We start from the raw sequence: 24,165 nt of genomic DNA, 5'->3' as shown, positions 1-24,165 counted from the left end.
GGGGGAACACCTGGAGCCACATTACTTGAGGCATTTGAATGTGTTATTCTTAAAATGCTGTCATTTGATAGCAGTAGCTACAAAGAGCATCACAACAGTGTAACTACAACTCGTGTATTTGCCACCAGCTCAGGCCTGAGGAAAGATTTCAGCTGGCTTTACACTTGAAATTAATTGTACCCAACATATAAATTAGAATTCCATCTTGTTTGAGGGTCTCCAGTAACACCCCTCTCTCTGCCTATATAAATCACCACACAGTTCTGTACACAGTGACTCATGCTCTCAGCAAACTGCTCTCAATGGAAGAAATAAACCACCTTTGATGGCTTGTAATGAAGTGCTGATTCTGACAAAAAGTTTGGATTCCTTCAGAAGCATCTCATTTATGTACTTGCATCCCACCTGAAAAATCACTTTGGCTTTGGTCTTCAGTCCCTTGAAGAATCTTGGCACAAACTCCCCTTATTTTTATTCTTTTTAAAAATAAATTTATAAATTTATTTATTTATTTATTTATTTATTTATTTATTTATTTATTTATTTATTTCACAACCTTTTTTTTCTTGATTGATTGATCTGAGGTCAGAGAAGCAGAGAAGGATGCCTAAGCTTTTCATATTCCAAGAAGGCGCACAATGAATGTGTGGAATTTGCTTTGTCTTTTTATTCAGAAGGCTTTTCTATGAATCATATTCATAAATACTTTACACTGAAGGCCCAACTCACTACCAACATAAAGGTCACTGAAATCAATGGAGACATGCTGATCTATTCCATCAGTGTTTTCCTTGTAACTTTAGGTAGAAGAAATAAGAATAATGTAAAATTTTACATGTTTAGGAATCTTCATAACTGACTTTGACATTATAACAAGGGAAGAATCTGGGTCAACTCCCTCTCCTCTTCTCCTTTGTTTTCCAGGAGAAAAGAATGACATTACTTCTGTCATTACTGTGAATGCTGCTGGAATGCTACACCTGCTTTTGGAGGCTATGTTTGAGAAAAAAAAATAATAGTTGAATATAGGGAAAGGATTAAAAAGAAATATAAAATAATTTTAGATCTGAAAAGCATGCCATTTATCAAATCAAGATACTAATTCTAATTTATCAAGCAGAGGCCAAGAAATTACCTAGTCAGTTTGCATGCACTTCAGACTTCCATCCACCAAAGAGATACAAGATCCATCTGCTGAAGGTAATGGTAGATAAATTCACTACAAATAAAGTGCAAATTTTTCCACCCATGTGAGTAATTCACTATCAGAATCACTAGGTTTGGGATATAATGAGATGTCATGAACTCTCTAGCAAATACCAGAATACACTGCATCTCTGAAAGTGATTCTGTGGCTTCTACAGGAACTTCTTGCTAGATGAAGAAATTACTCATGGAGCCTTGATGGCCCATGCTGTGGAAACCATATTAGATAACCATAGTGGTTCTGTCTAGTTTTAAAGAAAAAGAAAAAAAAAGTACATACACCTCATGCACTTCACTTTTGACAAGTGAAAACTAGCAAGTCATCTGTTAATAGGTTAATGCAAATAAAGACTTACTTTCATTTCCAAGTAGAACAGCTGAATTCTATGTAATTTATTCTTCTTAAAACCTTAGCAAAAAAACTTTCAGAGAACCTGTGCTGAAGGAATGGGTGAAAGGAGCAAAAGATTTATTAGGGCCAAAAGTGCAAATGCTCAAGTCCAACTGTGTTCTCCCTGACCTCCTAGTTTTAGGAAACTCAGAAGGACTTAATGATTCTTGCAAATTCTCCCTTTTAGTCAAATGTTGTTGACTTTGGTCAGCAGCTTCAAAAGATATTGGGGAAGAGGAGGACACAGATTATTTAAAAAATAATTGTAGAACAGTCCAGGTTTGTTGCTGCTCTTATTCCCTCTGCTTCAGTGGAGCTGAACAACAACTGAGTTACAGAAGGAAGCTGCAGAGGTCTGCTCTGACCTCATACACCTCTAGACTGTTGTTCAACTTCTTCAAAGCATTGATGAAAAGGCCTCTTCACATCCCTTATTCTAGAGATTATTAAGTCATAGCCCGCCTCTTTATTTTAATTCACAGCTGGCAGCTTGTGATAAGAAAAAACAGGAAACAATCTTACAAATAAACAAAGACATGTTCAGGGTGGATCCACATTCACCTAAAAATGGAGACTTTCCATTATGGAATGTACCTAGTAATAATCCATATCTGCTTTTCATAGTAAAGGGATATTCAGTCAATGTATTTTTATGCTAAAGTTCAACAAAGCCTCCAATTAGATCTTTGTTATAGTTCAGAAAAGCCAGTGGCAAGAATGATAACCTCCATTTCCATTCCATGCCTGTTGTCTGGAAATATTTTATTCTCTATAATCTAAAATAAATTAAAGATATGACAAACATACTTTAGTTGTGCACATGGCAACAAATAGGACCTCTGTGGCCCACTATGAGCATCTCTCCTAAAGGCATTTGCAATTTTCAGTATCCATAACAGTTACAAAAAGGCTGTTTGTTTGCTACTTGCCATCAGATCTCAGCAGTAATTCTTTTTTATTTGAAATTTGAAAAAAAAAAAATTATATATATATAGACACACATACACACACACACATACACACATAAAGGCTCAATTTCTTCCTGGTAGCACCTTTATCTATCTGGTAGGACTGGAAGGAATGGAGGCAGTAGGTTTTGAAAGGTAGGCAGATAGTAATTGCTGGAAAAAACACATTTCTAATAAATATTCTATGGCATAACTAGCTCACTGCACTCCAGGTCCCTGCTGGCCTCACTGGAAGTTCCCAGCACAGACCAACTGCTGTGCGGGTTCAATTTGCTCCTCGCACACAGGACCCCCAGGCAGAGCTGGGAGCCTGCAGAGGCAGAGCAAGCCAATCCAGAGCAGTATTTAGAAACCTATTAGCACAGTAGACTTTAACAGCTCCTCTTCTAACAAGCCAGAGACTGATTTGGGGGTTGAACTAATCTGTCACTGTTGAAACACACACTTTCACGAGTCTCGCGATCCACATGGCAAACACGTGAAAATATGCCAGCTCCAGGGATGATTCCCTTCCTCTCGGCAAGGAAAGAGGTTGCAAAGGCTCTGAAAAGCCTGCATTGCCCCACATGAAATGTTTTTGGAAATAACAGCGTTTCTGAGAGACTTGGAGCACGCCACCCACGGACTCTAGCTGCAGCACTGGCAGCTGCGCCTGCCTGAGCACCCACGGGCAGCCTGTTCCCAGGGTATGCCACCAGGTGTTGATGGGAGACGAACAGGAAGCAACCAGTCTTTGTGAGGCCTCCCAGCAATGCTTTCCAAAAAATACCATTTTGTGAATATTTTATCACAAATCAGTTTTCCATTGTCTCATTTTAAAGAGTTATCACGTTTTTGGGCAAGAGCTGAGGGACTAGGGGAGAAGTAATATTAATTAGATGAGCAACAGCAGCCCTCCCGGTGAGGACATTGATCCGGGAAGAGGCTGCTCTGTACACAGTGAACTCTGGCTTGTGCTCCAGCCAATAAAGATTACAGGCATTGTATCACATAGCTACCTTTTCCTGACAGAGCTGTGTTGTAGCACTTACATTTTCATCAGGAATTGTAAGATACTTGACATTTTTTCTGATGATGCTGCTAGTGGCATCAAGTCATTGCATAATAGTATCAGATCTCTTTACAGGTCATGCTTGTCTACCCATCAAAGAAAAAGCTCTTTGTTTAGCTGTTGAAAAATGCTTTAAAATGCATCCGAGACTTCTGAAAGCTCAAAATCTGCAAAGCAAATTTTAAAAGTTCACCCGCCTTCCTTTTTTCTTCAGAGTCATAAGATTCAAGTTTACCTCCTTTTTCAGGAGGATCTTATTTGGGGATTTGGAACTTCAAGGCTGGCAATGAGCGGGTGATACAAATGAGGATGTCCATCTCAAGTATAGCTCTCTTCTCTTCTGATCATGAATGCAAATCAACAGTACTTCAAGGAGGGAGCCAGGGAGAAATCCACTAGTCTGGACTGCAGTCCACTGCAAAATGCTGGGTGTTATCTGGCTACTTAGGCTTTTGGAAAGGAGATCCTCACACAGACAGCCCAAATGGAAAACAAAACAGAATTTGCCACAGATTAAACTCTAGTTAGGAGACTGGACATGGAAATCCAGTTACCTGTTTACCTCTGAGATGAACCCTTCGGGGTCATGGTTGAAGCACAGGAACTTGTGGGGGTGGAGAAGCCTGCAAAGCCAGTCCTTGGGCTGGATCTGCACTATGCATAAACAGAAAGCTTCAGTTCCTGGTTCCACACTTAGGATTTTCCATAAGGCACCAATTTAATTTTAAAATATTACTTTTACATAACTAGTACATTTTGTGCAAAACTGGTTAACTCTACGCCCTCAAAATATCATGCACTTCCTCGCGTATAAATCCCAGACCTTGACATCTAAAGAATGCTTGGCAGATCCAACAAGAAACACAGCCAAGCTAGATGTCAAAGGTATTTGTTAGGTTTCCAGTCAGCCAAGAACATCAACACCTTGTCCGTACTTAAAAGAAACAGGATTTTCATGGCGGTGGAGACAGTGCATGAAGAAAGGATTGCGAGACAGTTTTTAGCCATTCTGCAAAAAGTCTGTGTGCTTGGTTGGCTTTGAATGCATGTGTCATGGAGAGAACCCTCCGAGATCTGCAAATACGAACTCAGAGTGCTGGCTGGACTCTGTAACCTCATCCATTTTCTTTGGACAGAATCTTTTTCATGTGTATCTGGACTCCAAAATAGCTGAAAGGGAGGGATATTCTCTCAGGTGACAGCCTGCTGTATCTCAGCTGCTTTTCACCGCATATCTCTTCAGAAAACTGCCATTGACAAAAAATAACAAAAAGGAATCTGCCTTTCCAGTGCCTTGAACTCAAGAGAAAAACAGGAGTGGAAGGGATTCCAGAGGACTGCTTAGCCTGTCTCCCAGCCCCAGGGCACACCCAGACCTGTGTTTGAGATTGTTTTGACAGGCCTTCAACCACAGCCTCCACAATGCTCCCCTCCTTCTCAGTGCACTTCCTCAGCCATTTTAATTCTACAATTTTGCCCTAAAATCCAGCCCAAATAGTGACACATCCTAAAGCAGGACAGTGGGATTTTCATACTATACTGACATCCCTCAGATTTTTATTGGAGTGACTTCATGAGAGACAACAGAGCAGTTTTGCACAAGCTAAGGGTCTCGCCAACACCCGATGACATCAGTGAACAAGCTGTGGACAAGCAGTCCTGTGCAGAATAACCACACAGTTTTTGCAGAAATCAGGATGTCTCTTCATGTAAGTTCAGTAGAGATCTCTTCAAATCTGAACTAGATTTTACTGGATTTTATACAAAAACACTCCTGTTTATCATGGGTGCAGTGAGGGAGCAGTGTACGTTGGCTGCAGGAGCTGGGAGGAGTGGAGTCCTCCATGCCAGAAGATAGCAGAGGCCACGGGATCTGGCCTCAGCCCACTGGCCTGCTTCCCACTTCTCAGGGCCAACAGGTCTCCACCCAAGACACTGTGGACTTCCCACCTCCTTCCAAAGCCCCAACAGGCTCTAGGTTTTGTGCTGAAGCCCCAGACAAGCCTGTAAACTGGAAGGCTGCACCTTCTCCAGTTCGCACTACCTCTTGCTTGCCCCTCCAGCCCCGTCAGGAGGGAGAAGGGCAGAGGAAGGCAGGGAGCTGGTCTGCAGTTCACCTGTCTGCACCCTGGGCCACTGGCTCCTGGCAGCCCCAGGACACGATCTGCCTGTGTCCCCAAGGGACAGCTGTTGGGGGTGGGGAGGGGTTGTCCCCTCCAGGAGCAGATTGTTCCCAAGCAGGATGGGCAGGAGGGAGTGGGGAGAGAACTGGGTGCAGTAGGAGGAAAGAGAGGGGGAGATCTTCCTGCCAAAGACATTTGCAGTTTTTATAAACAAGATAAATGCTCCTCCCACCACTGGCTCAGACAGAGAAGGTTAGAAATCCACCCTAGGGCAGGGATGACCCTCTTAGTACCAGCTCACAGCAATAAGGAGCAAAATCTATACAGCTTTGACCGATTTAGCATTGACAGGACATTATAGGTCAGATTCTGTTCTTATTTTCCACATCTTTAATTATTCACCATGACAGCCAACCGTAGACCTGTGCCACCCAGACACAATAGGCCCTGCATCTAACTTGAGAGGTGCTGATCTCTCAGCAGTCAGCCCTGTAAATGGCACAGGCTCAGTTGGCAATTGCAGACTCTGCCTGCATGCTCCACAGCTGTCCCCCAACATGAGCCCCATATCTGCCTGCACAAAAAGATCTGTGTAGAGGCACAGTGCAGTGAAATGCCTGCAGATGCCTGCTGAGATTCCACTGCTCAGAGCCCACAGGCCAGCCACTCCCTCTGCAGTAGATGCTCCAGCCATTTCCCAGATTATTTTAAAATTATTTCAAAATTATTTCATTGATTCAGGCATATTTCAAGGGTCCAATATAATGCTCATGTTTGGAAGAAAAACAATAGTTTGTTGTCTTTCACCAGTCTTTTCTATTCTGCTCCCTGTTCCTTTGTCACCTAATTTCTGCCTATGTCTGGGCTGCAGGAGCACTTCCTCATCAAGAGGGACAAGCATGTGCCTGAAGGTCAGGATAAGCTTCCTCTTAGCAGCCAATTCACACAGGGAAGACTGGAAATGGGACCAAGCAGGCACAGAGCCAAAAGCATCTTCCAGCATAACCTGGTCCCCACTGACCTTGGAACTTCAGGAGATATTTGGTCCCTACCCAAATGACCCGTCCTCTGGCTTTTCCTGCCATGATCCCATTGCCAGGCCACATCTGTGCAGCAGACAGGAGCCAGTGTGACTGATTCTGCTGCCACCAAGTCAGTAACAGCTTTTCTGCTCCTTCCTGCAGCTCCACATGCAAACCTGACTCTAAAAGGAACAGTTGTGGTCAAGCACACCACATGTAGAAATGTCAGAATCTGAGGATCAGAGACTTCACAACTAGGAATTATTGCATTAAAGCCCTTCTCACACAGGCCACAATGTCCCCCATCATAATTTCCTTCCCCAGCAATTAATTCTGGGTAAAATGGATTATAACTTGGTTTGGTTTATCTTCCTAAGAAAACTGGAGATTCCACGGGGAAAAGAATTCATTAATCATTCGTTATGTACCCTATTACACTGTGGCAGTAATTACTTACAAGCCTTGTTGAAAACACAAAAACCCTCAGAACAAACAAAAATACTAAACCACTCCTCTGACTTTAATTTAACTTTTCAGCATCCTCTACCACCTCCACAGATGAAGACCCACTTGCGCAATGTTAATTCATCCTTCTTTGTATTATGAACTATCACACACTATTTTTTCCATTCGGCCCCAGCCTTCCTTCTGTCTCCAGGAAAAGCAATCCCCAATAGCAACGAGTAGCTACTCTGTTTTCCCTTCATTTTCTACATATTACTCGATGCACACCTTTCTGCTCTTAACAATGCATTTCTCATTTCTTTGCTGTGTTGGTGTTTTCTTTCCTCTGGTGTGCACAATGAAGATACCCCTCTGCTTCCCAGCTCTCACGGTCAATCCTCAATTTTTGGCTTCCAATCTCTGCCTGTTTATGTAGGCAGACTCTAGCTCTCAGTTTCATTCATGCTGATGTACAAATTCCATGCTGCTGGCCCTCACCCTTGCCCTGATATATCCTTAAAAGGCCTGTCTCCTCCCTCCTGTATTAGAATCAGGCTGCCTTGCCTTTCTAACTGCCTCACCTGGCCCCTTGCTGCCCTTCATGAACATCAGATACCCAAGAGCAGCCAGTGTAACAGCAGCCAGTGAAATGATGTCCACATAGGCTCTGTTTGGCTTCCAAGCTGCCTAACATGGCTGGCTCAGGCCATTCCCTGCTCATTGCTCAAGCAGTCTCGCAGTTTTCACTAAGTGCATCATCCAAGGCCCCTTTCATTACACACCATCCAAACCTTTAGCTGTTTCCAGGACAACACATATCCAAATAGCTCCCCAACAGCAATGAATCAATGGCAGTTGTGAGTACCCACAGGTCAGTGGTATCCCAGGAAAGGCTTCCAGTAGCAGCAATCACAACCCAGACAGCTAGGCTTACCCTTCTGGCTGAGCCTCAAGCAGGAGAGGGAACTGCCCACCACCCTGGGCTTCACAGGTACTGCCCAATGGCACAGCAGCACCAAACTTCAGATGCTCCTTCCTTTGGTTCTCCTCAACCTAATTCCTCTCCTGCCTGTCTCTTTCCCAGACCCAGATTCTTCCCTCTGCTCACCTTTGACTCTGGATTTTACCCCTCCTGGAAGACTAGTGCTGAACCTAAATCCCAGCTCTGCACCCATCTGTGCCAGATCTTAGTCCCTTACCTACTTCTCTGAGGGTCTGAGGGTCTCCCTCCCCCCTTATTTCCAGCTCCCACCTAAGATCAGTCTGCTTTCTCTTTTTACTTCCTGCAGCCTGTGTAGCAGCCAGGGAACCAGTGAGAGGACAGGAAATGGTGTTTCCCTGCACTTCCTAACTCGCACCTTTTGACTATCACTGGGAGGAAGAATTGCCATGACAGTCGGGCCAGAGACAGGCCAGAACGTGTTCAGTGCCAACAGGCTCTTCCCTGACTTTAGCTGAACAGCTCTAAGAAGTCTCTCCTTGGTAGATGGTGATACAGGTTTTCTGAGGGTTTGTAATGACCACATCCAGACTACTTTCACAGAAGTGGCAAACCACACACATGTGGTAACTGCCTTCCTAAACAGCAAGTTCATAAAGTTTAACCAATCTATTTTAAAAGTCATGTAACACAGGACACACTTTGATCTGAGAAACAGCTGAATTGCTTTAGTTGAAAGTCAAAAATCCCACAGCAAAACTAAGTCCAATTTGACCCTGAAACACGGGGCAAGATACTTTGGTATGAAGAGTTCAAGCCCGACATTTACAAGCTACTGAAAAAGGGGAATTGCAAGTCTAAGACAGTGTCAGTGCCTGTGTCTGTTATTGGCACAGCCACTTGAACCTCCTATAACACATTTTCTTAGCAACTGAAGCTTTTTGTGAGATATTAATACTGTTCAGTCTTCTTGAGATGCTTTATCAGTTACATTTTTTGGTAGAAAAAAAAACAACCTATCCCCACCCTTCTTATCTCTGCTCTGCTGAAGCCACACTCAGCCATCACCTCAAAAAAATTACGGGCAATTAATTCCACCAGATGCTCTATCATCTTGCAACTGTTTAGGAAATGCTCAGCCATGTCAAGCTCTTTTACATATTTTTCCACTGTTTAAAGCCAGGCTCTGTGGCTCTCGCATTAAACTGCTCTTTTGCCCACTTCCAGTGATGCTAGAAAGGATTTTCCTTAACCAAAACCAAATGTCCTGCCTTCCCTTTTCTGAAAAGAACCAATGTAAATTGACTGGTAAGCCTGAAAGTCTGTCACTGACATTTTCTAAGACAAGAACATTTATTTATCTTCTCCTGAGATACACAGCTCAGCTGTGCAAACAATGAATGCTTCTGAGCAAGCTAATAAACGTGCAATTAGTATCCAAGAATTGTCTAACGGGGAAGACTGAGTTATTCTTACAGTCATAAGAGAAATAAATGCACATAAATTATATTTAACCCAACAGCAGCCACCTAAGCAAAACACTATGGCTGCTCTAAGGTTACTTTTCCACCAGCAAGGCTGGTGGAAAAATAACCTAGCAGTTTAAAGGAGGCCTTTTCTTGTATAATTTAAAGGTGGAACCATAGGTGGGGTCAAGCAATGTGAATGTCATCTGTGGATCTGAACTGATCTGTGACTCTTTTCAGCCCCATATGTTGCTGTCGTGGAACCCAAAGCTCTGAGATCCTCTACCGCACACGTAGGTTTAGGCACAAGAAATCACGCGGTCACGGTCATGCACCAAACACTGAGGAAATGGTTTAGAGAGCACCACACCCTATCCTCTCTGACTCTTTCCTGACTGCTTGGAGTCTCCCAAATCCCTCTTAGTCCCTCCAAAGTAATTGCAGCAAGATGACCTGTCACATAGCAGTACTGGCACGTTGTGCTTTTGCAGTGCTCCTGCACCGGCTTCCAGAGGGAGCCCCACAGCAGTGCAGGGTCAGGGCAGGGCTGCTCACAGGGTCTGTAGCATTTTTCAGTGATGAGTGACCCCTCACTTAACCCAGATAGGAACACTGGTCTACAGGCTTTGAGGGTTATGGGTGCTGGAATGAATATACAGCTCCTTTGAGACTGGTACAGGCCTAGCCAAATGTTGAAAATTAATTTGCCTAAAATATCAGAAAGCCCTAGTAATCAACTCATCATCTCAATTTCATCAAGTTTTGCCAATCTTAACATTCCCGCTCCTTGCACGGCGGGGGAGGGAGGGGGTGTCTCTCTGCTGGTTACTAAGGATGACTGATGTTCAGCCCAGACCCATGAGTTAAGCACTCAGGGTACTCATCTGCAAACATGACAGATGTTCCTTTTGTGTGGCACCAGAAGGCTGTACCACTGAGACCACTGCCCAAACACACGTTTTACTACACCCTCTTTAAGAAAGCGAAAGCAGTAAGTAGTTGGAGATCGGAGAACAGCAAGGCTGACAGTGCTTAGCACCTCTGGGGCTTCACCACTCCAAAGATAAGGTTTCCAAGGATCCCACATAATTCAAAGTGCTGTGATATTTTAGTTGCCACAGAAAGAGCTTAGCACAGATATGTCTTCAGATCCATCACTTTGTTCCTACTGCCCAGATATCATCAACACTGCCATCAAAGAGCTGTGAACTGGAAGAGCAATGCAGACATTGAAATGCAAATGAGTATAGAATCATCTCACTTCGCTCCAGGATCTATTACCCCCACGGACTTTTGAACTAGTAGAGGCCTTAACAAAACAGGGCATAAGCATTCAATTATTATGGACGTGTGTTTACCCTGCAGATGTATCTGGTTGACCTGGAGACTTGTGTTGTAGGAAGGATATGGGATAATTTACAAATACAAAGTCGAGTATGTGTTGTTCCTCTAAACTCTGCTCATTGGCCTCAGACCTTTACATCCTTGACACTCAAGAGTGTGGTTCCTTACAGAGGCTGAAGTGCCTTGAACTCAGTTGGCATTATGGGAAATCTGAAGAATGGGAACGAGAGGCTTCTTCCATAAAAAACACAAAACAAACAACAATACACACTTAGGCAACTAGAGATGCTCTCACCAGTGCCCTAGAAAATAATTCATGCCAAACTGGACCAACCTCTGCACAAGTCTGAACAGCCTCAGCTCTCACTGAAGTCTGTGTGACTCATTCCCACTTATTTCAGGTTTGAATTTGTCTCAGTGTCTTTGCTATAACACGCTTGTCCTTTTCTGCACATTTCACTCTCTCTACTTGCTTTGATTAGTTTCAACTCTGTTGAAAGTTCCTGATTTACCACTGCCTGTAGTCACTTATGTTTTCACAACTTTCACTTCTGTGTCCTGCCTCCCTGCTGCACTCTACCTCAAGCATCTTGTGGTCCTCCTGTCTGGCTGAGATGGTGACATACATCTTGTGGACACAACCTCCTCTCAATCCAGCATCACTTAATGCTAATGGAAAGACTCAATTATTTTGACAGTCAAGTTCTTTAAGGTCTGAGAAAGCCATCACCCCATTTCACTGATAGAAGTCTGAATCACAGTTTTTACTCTTAGTTGAATTCAAACCAGAAGTGCACTTTGACCAAGGGTTCATTCCCAGCCATATTCATCTGTGCTTTGATTGATAAGGCTTCATATCATTTCTAATCCAAGCTGCTCAAGAGATGGATCCATTCCACATTCTTTTAACTTGCCCAGGTGCCCTTTGATCTTATGAGTCTCTGTATTTAATTACATGAGTTGAATGAGCTTCATATCATATCTCCTGCTGCACTTTGCTCAGGTCTTTCTTTTCTTTTCAGTTTGAGGGAGGAGAGTGCAATTCTTGGAAGCACAGCTCTTTAATTTTAATATGCTACAAGTACAAGAGTAAGCTCACCTTCAATTGCTCCTCGTTGTTGATGCATGAATAAACAATTGGCGGGGAAGGAGAACATTATAAAAAGGTTCTTCTAGATGAATAGATTTGCCAACCATCAAGGACTCCAGTGCTTTCCTGGGGCACAAAGGCCTTGGTGGTACTGCTCTGCCACTTGCAATCAGTGTAAGTGTAGTACTTTACAATTCCGCTAGACTGCTGAAAAATAATACAAAAGATACAAACAAGACAGAATTCTAAGAAACAAAGAAAAGTCTGTACTGCACCACACTAGCAGTCCAGAGCATGGCAGGAGAACTGAGGAACTGTCATTTTGCAGTAAGCAAAACAGGTAAAGGATTGTGCTTACAACAGAAAATGGAGCTGGGAAAAATTCCTCTTATTGCATTTCTGTCTCCTTGTCTGGCTTGACAGAGTTTGACCTCTTGTATTTGTACCCTAGAATGTTCTGGGGTGCACTGACAGTTATGTGATCATGGTAGAAAAATTATCATGCAGGCAGGTAAGGACTTAGATCATTGGTCTTCTGTGAAATTGAATTACTCCTCAGGAACGCTATGCCAGCTTTATGCAATCTTTGTACCACCAGAACATCAAGATCAGCTGGCTTGAGGACTTGGCCAAATAGGCTGGATTCCTAGCTGGAGAAGCTCCTCATCTCCATACAGCACCTATATTGTGGACTTCACCTTTGGGTAGGATCTCTAGAAAATGATCCTCAGTAGGTAGTGCCAGGCACCCACAGCTGGGCTAGAACAAGCTGTCTAGATATGAGATACTCTTATCAAGGCAACAGTACAGCTCTCCAGCTCAGCCTGTGTACCCTGCTCCTTTGCTCATTCGCTGAGCTAGAACCACTTTTAGATTAGTTATTTTTAATCCCTGCCTGCAGGGAACTGAGCCTTTAAGAGGCTCTGGAGTGGGCCAACTGGAATAGACTGTTAAATTAAGTAAGTAGCAGCTCATTCTTGACAACATCTATTGGCTGGGACTCAGGAATCAGAAGGACCACCTTCACCTGTGCTTGGGTCTTTGAGCCACCACTGAACAACATGCTTCTTGTGTCATCCCAACTTCCAGCAGTGATTTACACGGTTCCCTAATGCATAAAACCAAAAGCTACATCTAAAATTAAGTTTCTACATTAGCTATGCATGGTGCATCTCATTAAAAATGGATAGTCCTTTCCAGCTCTGACATATAAGTAGGAAAATATATTGCTCAATATGCACAAAGTACTGAAATTAAATATCCATTACCTGCATGCCCCTGTTTCAGTAGAGTACTATGGAATGTGGTGGTGATTAAAAGAGCAGGATTTCACTGTCCTGTCACAGACTGTCCCTGTCAGTGGGTTATGCATATAAGCTATTAGGAAGGTGGGGAAGTGAGGTCAGTGAAGTGTCTGACCGTCCTGTGGCACAGAGTCTCACGCCACAGGAACAGGCCTTTGCACATTGGAACAATCTGTGACCGTTTCTCCTTTGAAGGTCACACTGGACAGGAGTGCAGGAACACTGGAAAACAGCCAGCTTCAGAGTTCCCACAGCAAGCATGAAACAGTCATAGCTACCAAAAAGAGTTTTACTGTGGACTCCCTGGAATAACCAACTCGCAAACTCGTCTCCCCACAGGCAACAAGCAGTACTGCAAGGCTGCAGCAGAGCCCTGTCCCACAACCGTGAAGGCAGAGGGCTTCTCGCACCAAGAACTCTCCCCATTCCCAAACATTTACTAAAAACCCAGCTTACTTTATGAGGCACGATTAGCCAAATCTGACTCTTAAAATTTTCCTTTTTGATTTTAATAAAGCAAGGGGGCTGCTGTTCTCCTTCTGAATGTATTGTCTCACACAGAGAAAACAATGCTTTGTTTTGTTGGTACATGCTTCTCCTGGTTCAGTTCATGGCTACAGGTTAAGTGTATGAGGAAAAATCATACCCAGACATTTTGGCAAGCTATCCTCATCTGTGTGAAGGCTTGTAAAAATGGTAATAAAACAAGGCAGAGATGAAATGAAGTGGAAGTCCCAGTGACAAAGAGACTGCAAAACATATAACTTACCTATTGTGGAGCCACACTTTTTAAAGATTAGACAGACTGCTTACAAACATGTTTATTAACATGTGAATAGTGCATGAAGCAGCATTATTGAACAAAAAAGAAAAAAAAGAAAAAGAAAAAGATTATGCCTTATGTGCTGTAATAGGATCAAACTGCATTTCAGGCACAATTAGCTGACTCACAATTTTAACTTGCTACCAAGAAAGCGTTAAAGCAATTCATGGGATATATGGCAAATACTACTCAAAGGATGAATTCTGCAGCATGTAAAGTACAGACATGTGTACACAAGGCGTGCACAAAACAAGCTAATTTGGCTTCTCCAGAGGATTCACTTTATACCAATGTCACTGAAAACACGTTATTTATCAAATACAGTTCTTACTGTAATCCTGCAACTTGAGTCTCCTCTTCATGGTAACTTGCTAGATAACAGGTCTGTGTGAACAAAAAGAGGATTCTTTATTTGACCTTTGATTAAATTCTTTGTATACATGCCCAATGGTCCATTCCCACTCTTAAACTGTAATTGCTACACTCCAGCCTCAACCACATGATCCTTGGTGCTGCAGACTCATCGACTAATTAGAGACACAAGCTCCCGTAACCTAGGAGATCAGGAGGCTGCATTTTAGATGAATACTAGAATAGTCAAAGACATTTCCTGAGATTTGGATTTTGGCGCAGCAGATTCACTGTGCAGCTAACGAAAACTAGGTATGGCTGGCACAGTCATAGAATCCTAGAATGGGTAAGGTTGGAAGGGACCTTAAAAATCATCAGGTTCCAACCTCCCTGCTATGAGCAGGGACACCTCCCACTAGACCAGGCTGCACAAAGCCCCATCCAACCTGGCCTTGAACACCTCCAGGGAGGGGGCTTCCACAACCTCTCTGGGCAACCTGTTCCAGCACCTTACTACCCTCACGGTGAAGAATTTCTTCCTGATGTCTAACCTAAATCTCCCCTCTCTCAGTTTAAAACCATGATCCCTTGTCCTATCACTGCCCTCTCTGGTGAAAAGCCCCTCCCCAGCTTTCCTGTAGCCCCTTCAGGTACTGCAAGGCTGCTTTAAGGTCTCCCTGGAGCCTTCTCTTCTCTAGGCTGAACAGCCCCAACACCCTCAGCCTGTCTTCATAGCAGAGGTGCTCCAGGCCTTTGATCATCTTGGTGGCCCTTCTCTGGACCCTCTCCAACAGCTCCATGTCTTTCCTGTTCTGAGGGCTCCAGAGTTGCTGGCAGTACTCCAGGTGAGGTCTCACCAGAGCAGAGCAGAGGGGCAGAATCCCCTCCCTGGCCCTGCAGGCCACACTTCTTTGGATGCAGCCCAGGATGCAGTTGCTCTCTGGGCTCCAGCACACACTGGCGGCTCATGTTGAGCTTCTCATCTACTACCACCCTCAAGTCCTCCTCCTCAGGACTGCTCTCCAGCCATTCTTCCCCCAGCCTGTATTGGTGTCTGGGGTTGCACCGACCCAGGTGGAGGACCTTGCATTTGGCCTTGTTGAACTTCATGAGGTTGGCATTGGCCCACCTCTCCAGCCTGTCAGGGTCCCTCTGGGTGGCATCCCTTCCCTCTTGGGTGTCAACCACACCACACAGCTTGCTATCATCAGCAAACTTGCTGAGGATACAATCAGTCCCACTGTCCATGTCTCCAAGAAATATGTTAAACAGCACTGGTCCCAGTACTGACCCCTGAGGGACACCACTCGTCACTTGCCTCCATTTGGACAGTGAGCCATTGACCACAACTCCCTGGGTGCAGGCATCCAGCCAATCTCTTATCCACTGAGTGTTCCATCTGTCAAATCCATGCCTTGTCAGTTTGGAGACCAGGATGTCATGTGGGACAGTGTCAAATGCCTTGCACAAATCCAGGTAGGTGACATCAGTTGCTCTTCCACCATCTCTGTAACCTTGTTATAGAACCACCAAATTGGTCAGGTATGATTTGCCTTTAGTGAAGCCATGTTGGCTGTCTCCAGTCACCTGTTTATTTTCCATGTGCCCCAGCAGATTTTCTAGGAGGATCTGCTCCATGATCTTGCAGGGCACTGTGGTGAGTTTGATCTAGCAATACCATTATCATAGTGCCTTGCTACCTCAAATTTATGGTAAGCTCTCCAGATTTCTGCAAAGCAGCAAAGTATCATCCTTATAAAGTGCTGATGCTCATAAAAAATTTCTGGCTCACAGTCACTCTGTGGATGGAACTCAGAGCTAGGAATCAAACACACCTCTTCTGAGTCCTAGCTGAATGCCTAAAACCAGAAGCCCATCATTCTGTTCTAGCAAATTCATTCTGCTATTTCTGTAGGAAGAAGTAAAGCTTCCAAAACCATTTTTTTCCAATGGTCTGAGAAATCCTTCAGCCTAGAGACACAGGTCATGGTGATACAGTCAGGGTATCTTGCCTTTGCAAGGTTACCATGTAAGGTTAATATAAATCACATAAAGACATAGTTCATTGACCAATTTTAGTGACAGGAACAGCAACTGCTAGGTGAAAATGGTTTACAGCTCTGTAATGCATTTCAAATAGGCAAAATGTTTTAGAAAATAATTCACTGTTAATTATTTACACAAAATTCTTTTTCTATACTTTTGTATGGCTGGAATTATTTTGATGCTTAGGCTAAAAACCAAACAAGTCTACAAGTTCACAATAAAACAGTCCAGAAATACTGGTTTTTTAATTGACCAAAGCTTATACCCCCACTATGTTACTGTAGACTGCCCCTGTCAGCACACACTGTACCAACGTGTAGCAATGTCACAGGAAGGGGGCCTTAATTTTTGTTGATTGGAATTCATTCCATGTGGTAACTCATGGCAGTAATGTAAGGAACCCAGACAATGAACAAATGAACATCTGAAAGTAATTTAGCTGTCTGTGTGATAAGACTCCTGAGCATGACACAAATCTATGTTAAGCAAAGTCACTCCACTAACAGCAGTTCTGCTACATCAGCCAAATGCCCCAACTGGGCTAAGCGGTACCTCTCAAGCCAAAAGTCTTCAGTTCAAATCAATTCCCTTTGTTTATAATGGAAAGCAAAGCTTTGATTCAGAGACATTTTCTGGGCATTTGTGTGCATTATGATCACTTTTCAGAGGGCTGAAGGGAGCTTGCTGCAATTTTGGCAGATGCAAAAATTAAAGGAAGGTAATGAGACACTTCTATTTTCAAGCAGCTATTTGGATACTCAGCAGGGGACAAATATTGCTTGAATTGCCCACAATCCACCTTGCCATTTTATTAATGCTTTAATTGACATTTGAAGTGAATAAATGTTTTCATTTTCTCTGTATTATCTCTGCACAAGAATAAGCACAGAGCAGCAGAGACCAACATCTACATTGTGCACACTACCTTCAGAGACATTCCAATGACTAGAGATGTTTCCAGGCAGTCTAGTCAAGGGAGGAAGAACAGGGAAAGATTCATGTAAACATGGATGAGAAGATCAGCACCAAACCTGTGTGCAATACTCACCTTCTCTGAGCACCAGACAGCTTCTTAACTGCTTCTTGGTTTCTTCTGAGGCACTAAAAATTAAACAAAGGTCAGTATTTTCTAACTATCCCGTGGCTCTCCTCTTCACTACTGACAAATATGTTTCATATTTAAAAACATCATTCTTGCAGTGCAGGTGGAGGGGGATTGGAGGCAGAGGGAAAACCACAGGCACAATTGCATTGAGCTGTGTTATTAAGGGGTACTAGACCACCTGCAGAGCTTCCAGGAAATCTCTCTCTTTAGGTACTGGTACATTTAAATAAACTAGGTCAGGACAGTGATCAGGACAGCAGACTTTTGCTCAACAGGATGACTTCCCAGAGCAAACTTTATACATTTTGGCCCTGTTACGCTCATTAGCCATTATATTTGATGTTTACTCACTTCATATCAGATATTCCCCACTTTCACCCATGGTTAGCACCACAGTGTTTCACAGACAGTCTGTGGTTGCACAAACCACTTCCCCTCCCATGTGCAGAGACAGCAGTTGTATTCATAGAAGAGTTCTAGCAGGAACTTCCATGGGCCACAGCTTAATCTCCATTGATTTGTGCCAAAGAAACGCAACGACAGGGCTGTGCCCTTTTTCAAAGATTGCAGCTTTGTCCTGCTCCCACTACTTACTACAAACGGGAAATGCGCATTAAACTGAGGCTCCACTCCTTTTGTTAGGCTGGAACCACTGACTTGGCAATTTCATTAACTTTTGACTAGATGAAAGGCACGGACCTCTGAGACAATTAGAACATAAAGTGCCATTATGGGGCCGGACCCAACTACCATTAAAGCCTATGACAGCATTTCCATTGACTTCAACCCCACCTATAACTAAAGATTGACTGGAAAAGACTTAATAGTACATTGCAAGTGATTTTGATTCTAAAGTGTATTCTGTTCCTACCGGTAGCTGTTGCTTTATTAAACATGCTGACCATCCACTGTCACAATGCATACAGATAATGATGCATGTCACAGAAATATGAGGGTATTACTGCTTAAGCTGACATGCAAAATGACACAGAAGCTTGAATACTGCCATCTCAGGCTGCTCCACTGCTCCTCACAAGCAGCCATGCATAGAAGTGAGGTGAAGCTCTACCACTAGATGCAAGTAGCAGCCAGCCTGTCTGGTAAACACAGACTCAGTGCTGTGGATTTCTGAATCCAGCCTAGGACAGGGTACTGTTCCCAAACTTTAGCTGGCCATAGAGCCTGGGAATAAGCCCAAATGTTACATATTTCAGCTATTTTGGCATTCATATAACAAAAAGCTAGAACTGATGAGCTTGCCACTGGACTAGAAGCAGTCACGTCCTCATGAAGCACCAGTCAGCTGAGTGCCATACGACATCTTAGACTAACTAGTGACAGACTAATCTATTGCAATTACAACTGTTGATTAATTGCAAGAGGTTTCAGAAATTCACTAGCCCAACCACATAGATTTAAATCTCACAAGAGTGAAAAATTCTCTCAGGGGTTGAAAGAAGAGGCACTACACTACACATTCTGTACAGTTACTCTGCTAATAGGATCCACGTCACCAGCAAAAGACAGCACAGTCTGTCTAGTTTGTAAAGGCTGAGCAATTTGGATCATAGCTGGACCAACTGGATTTTAGGCTTCTCTCCACACTAAATTTCACTGCAGAAGATGGTCAGGAAGAGAGGAGCGTGGGAACAACAAATGCAGCTGCCAATTCTCCTTTATTCCATCATTATCTTAACATTGCTCAACACTTATGCCTGATTTAGACAGCTACAATTCTCCAGACCTAAGCAGACAGACAGTCAGACACAAAGGTAACATTAAAGCCCTGGCAAATGAAAGACAAGACAGTGCAGCAGAGTGAAACCTGACTGCCAGGCCAACACTTGCTCACTTCAGTTTGTCTCAGGAAAGCAGCACAAGACAAGCCCAGACTACACACACACCCTGGGGAGAAAGCATAGGGGACACTGTCTAAACTCTCCTGTGAATGAATTCTCTCACCCTGTGGTAGAAGCCCTCTTTCTTGGCACAGAAAGATACTCTGCATCTCCTCACCATGCCAGCATGGGTGATTGTAGGTTGGGTTGTTGACCTGTAAGAACATAATAACTGCCTTTATCCTATCACCGTTGCCTTGAAGGGTTTGTTAGCTCACAGATCAATGGCCCAGACATGCTGGGTAGCACAGCTTCTAAAGAAATTCCTCACGATCAAGCTCCTCAACAATACATCCAAATGTCACAAAAAGTCAGTAAACACTCTGAAGATTCAAGTGCACATTCTAGACAGCAAAACTTCTGGTTTTAGCATCTACTATAAAAAGTCCTAAAATGTCGGCACACTTAAAAGATTTTACCATATTTTTTTAATCTCTGGCTCACAAAATCTGTGATTTAAAAAATAAATCATTACAAAAGATAAACCAAGACCCATCCCTTCCACATGCCATTTATTTCCCAATAATAGTCCACACTCATGCCAAAATCTATAAGAGAAGGTTTAGAAGCCTTCTGCTCGAGCTCTCCTACAACACTACTCCCTTGCAGCTTCCTTCTGGACTGGAATTTGCTGTCTGGGAACAACCCATGAAGGCTGCTTCTGGGGCTTGAGGAACAAAACAGCTCACTGTGCATGCACAAAGAGCAAATACTTTGGTTTCTGGCCAATTTCTAGGTAGCCTTCTGTCAAACCTAGCAGCATGAATGCCTTGGAGCAGTAAACTCCTCTGTTCCACCCTACAGCACCTGGCTCCGGGTGACAAACAGAGGTTCTGGACACCACAGAAGCCTAAGTTGTGTGTATCTGAAGAGACAAATGGAACAAGAAAGGATGAGAAATATTTAACCCAGCTTTTTTCCTTCTGTGACAGGAAGATTCTGTGTGTTACATCATTTGGTACTGTCACTGATAGAAGAAAAAAACACTTTCAGAATGTAGAAATTTATTTTGTAACAAGTTCAAATAAAATAGAACTGTGATTTCTCCATATGTACAATAATTAATGAAATGCTTTCACTAATGCTCAATGAAAACAAAGTGTCACTAACAAAACAACACATTCATTTAAGTAACAAGCTCAATAAGCACAGAAGATAAATATACTTAGGTAACAGGTCTTCCAGAGTGCACAGCAGAGGGACACAATCAAATTGCCAGTACAGTTACTATGAATTCACCAGAGAAGCTCAGAACAAATGAAAGACCTTCAAAAAGTAGATCTGATATAGAAAAATAATCATAAATATTAGAGTACAGGTATATTGGTGTGGCATGGGGCAGAACAGGCATTGGACTGTGTATTTAAAATATTATTAACATATTAATTAAATGACTGTGTATGAAATAAAATACACAACATGCAATGCTTTTATAGAATATATATGAGAGCCTGGAAACATTTACTCATGTAAGCTATGAGTAGCAATGTTCTTCACAAGTAGCAACCAGTCACACCTGTAAGGATTTAGGCAGTCTGACCATTTCTGTTGGAATATGGGCAGTAATAACAGCGATTATCCATTTTAAAACTGAGTTTTCATTGTAATTAAAGAAACTTAACTCTGATCTTGTCCACTGCACCTGCTGAGCCTTTAGATAATTTTTTAATTCAAGAATGCAAGTTTCCTCAGATGCCTCCCTTGATGACTCGGTTATTAGTCCAACTTCTTCTCCAAGTGACACTGACTTTCCTTTGACTTTAAAAAGCGTCATTGTACTGCCTTAGTACAACTGGATAATATAAATGCCTAGTGGATATCCTGTGGCAATTAATTTTCTGATTTAATTTGTCCTGTACATGCCCTCTTATCCTGTAATAGACACTTCTTCATTATTTAAAATAATAATACCTGTGCTTCTAATGATATTTTCTCTACTTGGAGAATACAGAATTAATTTATTCAGGAAGGTGAGCTGGCCTTGACAGTCTCCAAGAAACTCCAGATGGGAGAGAAAAAAAAAAATTAATATCATTTTAGTTTAGAAAACACATCTGACATGCATTACATGCTACTTACACATGACTACAAATAGGACAGCCTAGGATCAAAGTCCAAGTGCTTCCAAAGTGATAAAATTGAAGCTGGTTAGTGCAGATGCACCAGGCATTCATAGGACTGGAAAAGCACTAGATGCAATGCCAACTTGTTTCTTCCATTCAATCAATCAATCAATCAATCAATCAATCTTCCATGTATTTTAATTTTGGCGTTTTGTTCTTTTAAGACACCTTGTCTAAAATTGTACTTTGCAATACTCAACAGTACATTATCACAGTTTTGGGATCTGTGTGTGTGTTATGTAAATACCCGATTAAATATAATGTTGGGCTTCTGCTACTTGATGTGAAAAAATCCATCCAGAGAAAGCATGCAAGAGTGTCATGGACACAGAGCTGTTTTCCCCTTTAGCTATTAAGTTGTTTAATGAAGTGCTGGAATATTCTAACTGCGTTCTCTGCAACTGCAGGAAGAACTGAATTTACCGAGATTACCTGAGGACTTCAGATACTACTGACCTCTGAAGTCTGATATTACAGGTTTAGTTAGAATGTACCAGAGGTCCCAAAAAGCTGTAATTCATCTGAGGGTTGGCTCCCTATGCCTGACATCATCTGGTGTTTGTACAGAGTGGTTTTGTTCGTATGACTTTACCCTCACTTCTACTCCCACTACTCACACTCTGTCACATTACTTAAAAATCTTACAGCTCATAATGAGAAATGAAAAGTTGTAATGCACAGGATCAGGAAAATCTCCACTATATCACAATAGATACAGATCTGATAATTTTGTTTAAGACCTATATCTACAAATATCAATTTATTATTAAAATGGTAATGAGGGTAGAAATAGGAGAGGTGCAGTGATACTAACAGGAGCTGAGTTTCTGCAGTGGAAAGCTAAATTAGAGGAGTTTCATATATTTTTCTGTTAACTGAAGAAAAATGAAGAATTATCACAATATGTTTTGTAGGGTGAATCTTCATTTTGGTAATAATACAGGATCTAAACCACTAAGTAAACATTACCTCAAATAGTTTTCCCCAGAAATGTTTAAGGATTATTTTTCCATTCTGGAACCAGACTTGGGGAGAAAAACTTTTAAAATATTTTAGTCTAGTAGGACTATATATAGTTAGGACAATTATGTCTTTCTTGAAGAGAAAGTTGACAGTTGATTTTTCATTGCTCTCAGTGCAGCAGAGTGCATCCATTAACTTTGCCAGCATGTAAGAGGGGCCAGTTTAAGTACTGCAGGTAATAACTTGCTCTTGTCTGTTTTATGAAAAGCTGCAAGTTACATTTTTGAGTTAAAATGTTGAGTCTCTCTGACACAACAGGGAAAATCTGTTGGAAACGCCTGTGAAAAGTGCAGGGAAAAACACTGGAGAATTATTCTTAACAAAACTTGTCCTCTTGAACAGTTGTTTTCTTTTAGTATGGAGGGAAAGCTGAGTGTAAATTAGCTGTTTTCTTGTATAATGTTCTCTAATATGACCAAAAAAAAGTTATAGACTTAAACTTTATGCAAAAGCATTCTCTCCTCCCTCAAAACGCCTTGCTCCAAGGGTTTGTCTTCATTAGCTGTAGAGAGCAGTGACATATTTTTTTTGCATTCCTGTGGACTACACCAAATTGTCCCTCTTGGCTGTCATTGTTTCCTATGGAAGAAACAATGGCTTCCATTTATCACAAGCTGACACCACATGGCATGCAAAATTATGTTTCACACCGCAGCATCCAAATAGATGGTGTAAATAAAAACTATTTATGTAAAAAACGTAGCAACCACACACACACACACACAAAAAACAAACCACAACAAAAAAAATCAACAAAGGAAAAGTATAACTGGTTTGAAAAATTAATTACCATTTCATGAATCACAGTGACTTCTAACCAGCAGCTCTGAAAGAGTTAACTAACTTAAAAATCATCTTAAAGAATGTATAGAAAGAATCAAGAGGCTGATGCTCCAAGGAAGGCAGTGAAATTTCACCATTAAAAGAAGGTTCTGATAAACATACAGTTTTCTGGAGACATCAAAGCAGGGCGCAGCTGCTAGTACGTGAAAGAAGTATTGTGTTCACTCCAACAATTCCCTGGTGTCAGCTTGTGTTTGGCAGTATTGATATTAGAATAAGCAAATGCACCAGCCTAACAGCAACTCCAGGCTTTTTTTGTTTCAGTTGTGATGGTGGGATCAAGCCTCAGCATATTTTTATGTACAGTATGTAAACCCCCCCCTCATCTACCAAAGGCCACTTCATTGTAGGATATAAAGGGCTCCTCCCCGCCAGGGCAGACAACATCCACTTCAGTTGTCTGAGAAATGCCTGAACTTTTGTGTCCTCTCACAGGAATTCTGGGGTATGCCTTGGCTATTTCTCTGACGTCTGGTTTTGATAAGTGATTTGCAGAGCCTACTGTCTCCTAGGAATTCTGCAGGAAGAGACTGGGTGAGGTCATTCGGCTTTTCACTGAGTTTCCTTTCTCTGTTTTTTGGACGTTCTAGTGAACAGGACCCTC

The 24,165-nt window shown here is 42.4% G+C and overlaps 1 long non-coding RNA gene across 1 annotated transcript; it reads right to left on the bottom strand.

The window, feature by feature from the left end:
• Positions 1–15,847: 15,847 nt before the first annotated feature.
• LOC127383207 (uncharacterized) lies at positions 15,848–19,714 on the bottom strand. The gene is made up of 3 exons (XR_007889127.1): positions 19,637–19,714; positions 17,618–17,670; positions 15,848–16,037 (listed from the first exon to the last, which is right to left on the bottom strand). It is a non-coding gene; the product is annotated as an uncharacterized LOC127383207 (long non-coding RNA).
• Between the last annotated feature and the right edge of the window lie 4,451 nt (positions 19,715–24,165).

The sequence above is a fragment of the Apus apus genome, chromosome 3 (genome assembly GCF_020740795.1).
Source record: "Apus apus isolate bApuApu2 chromosome 3, bApuApu2.pri.cur, whole genome shotgun sequence".
NCBI lineage: Eukaryota > Metazoa > Chordata > Aves > Apodiformes > Apodidae > Apus > Apus apus.
The sequence above is the reverse complement of the archived record's forward strand: the minus strand, read 5'-3'. Positions and strand labels throughout refer to the sequence as shown.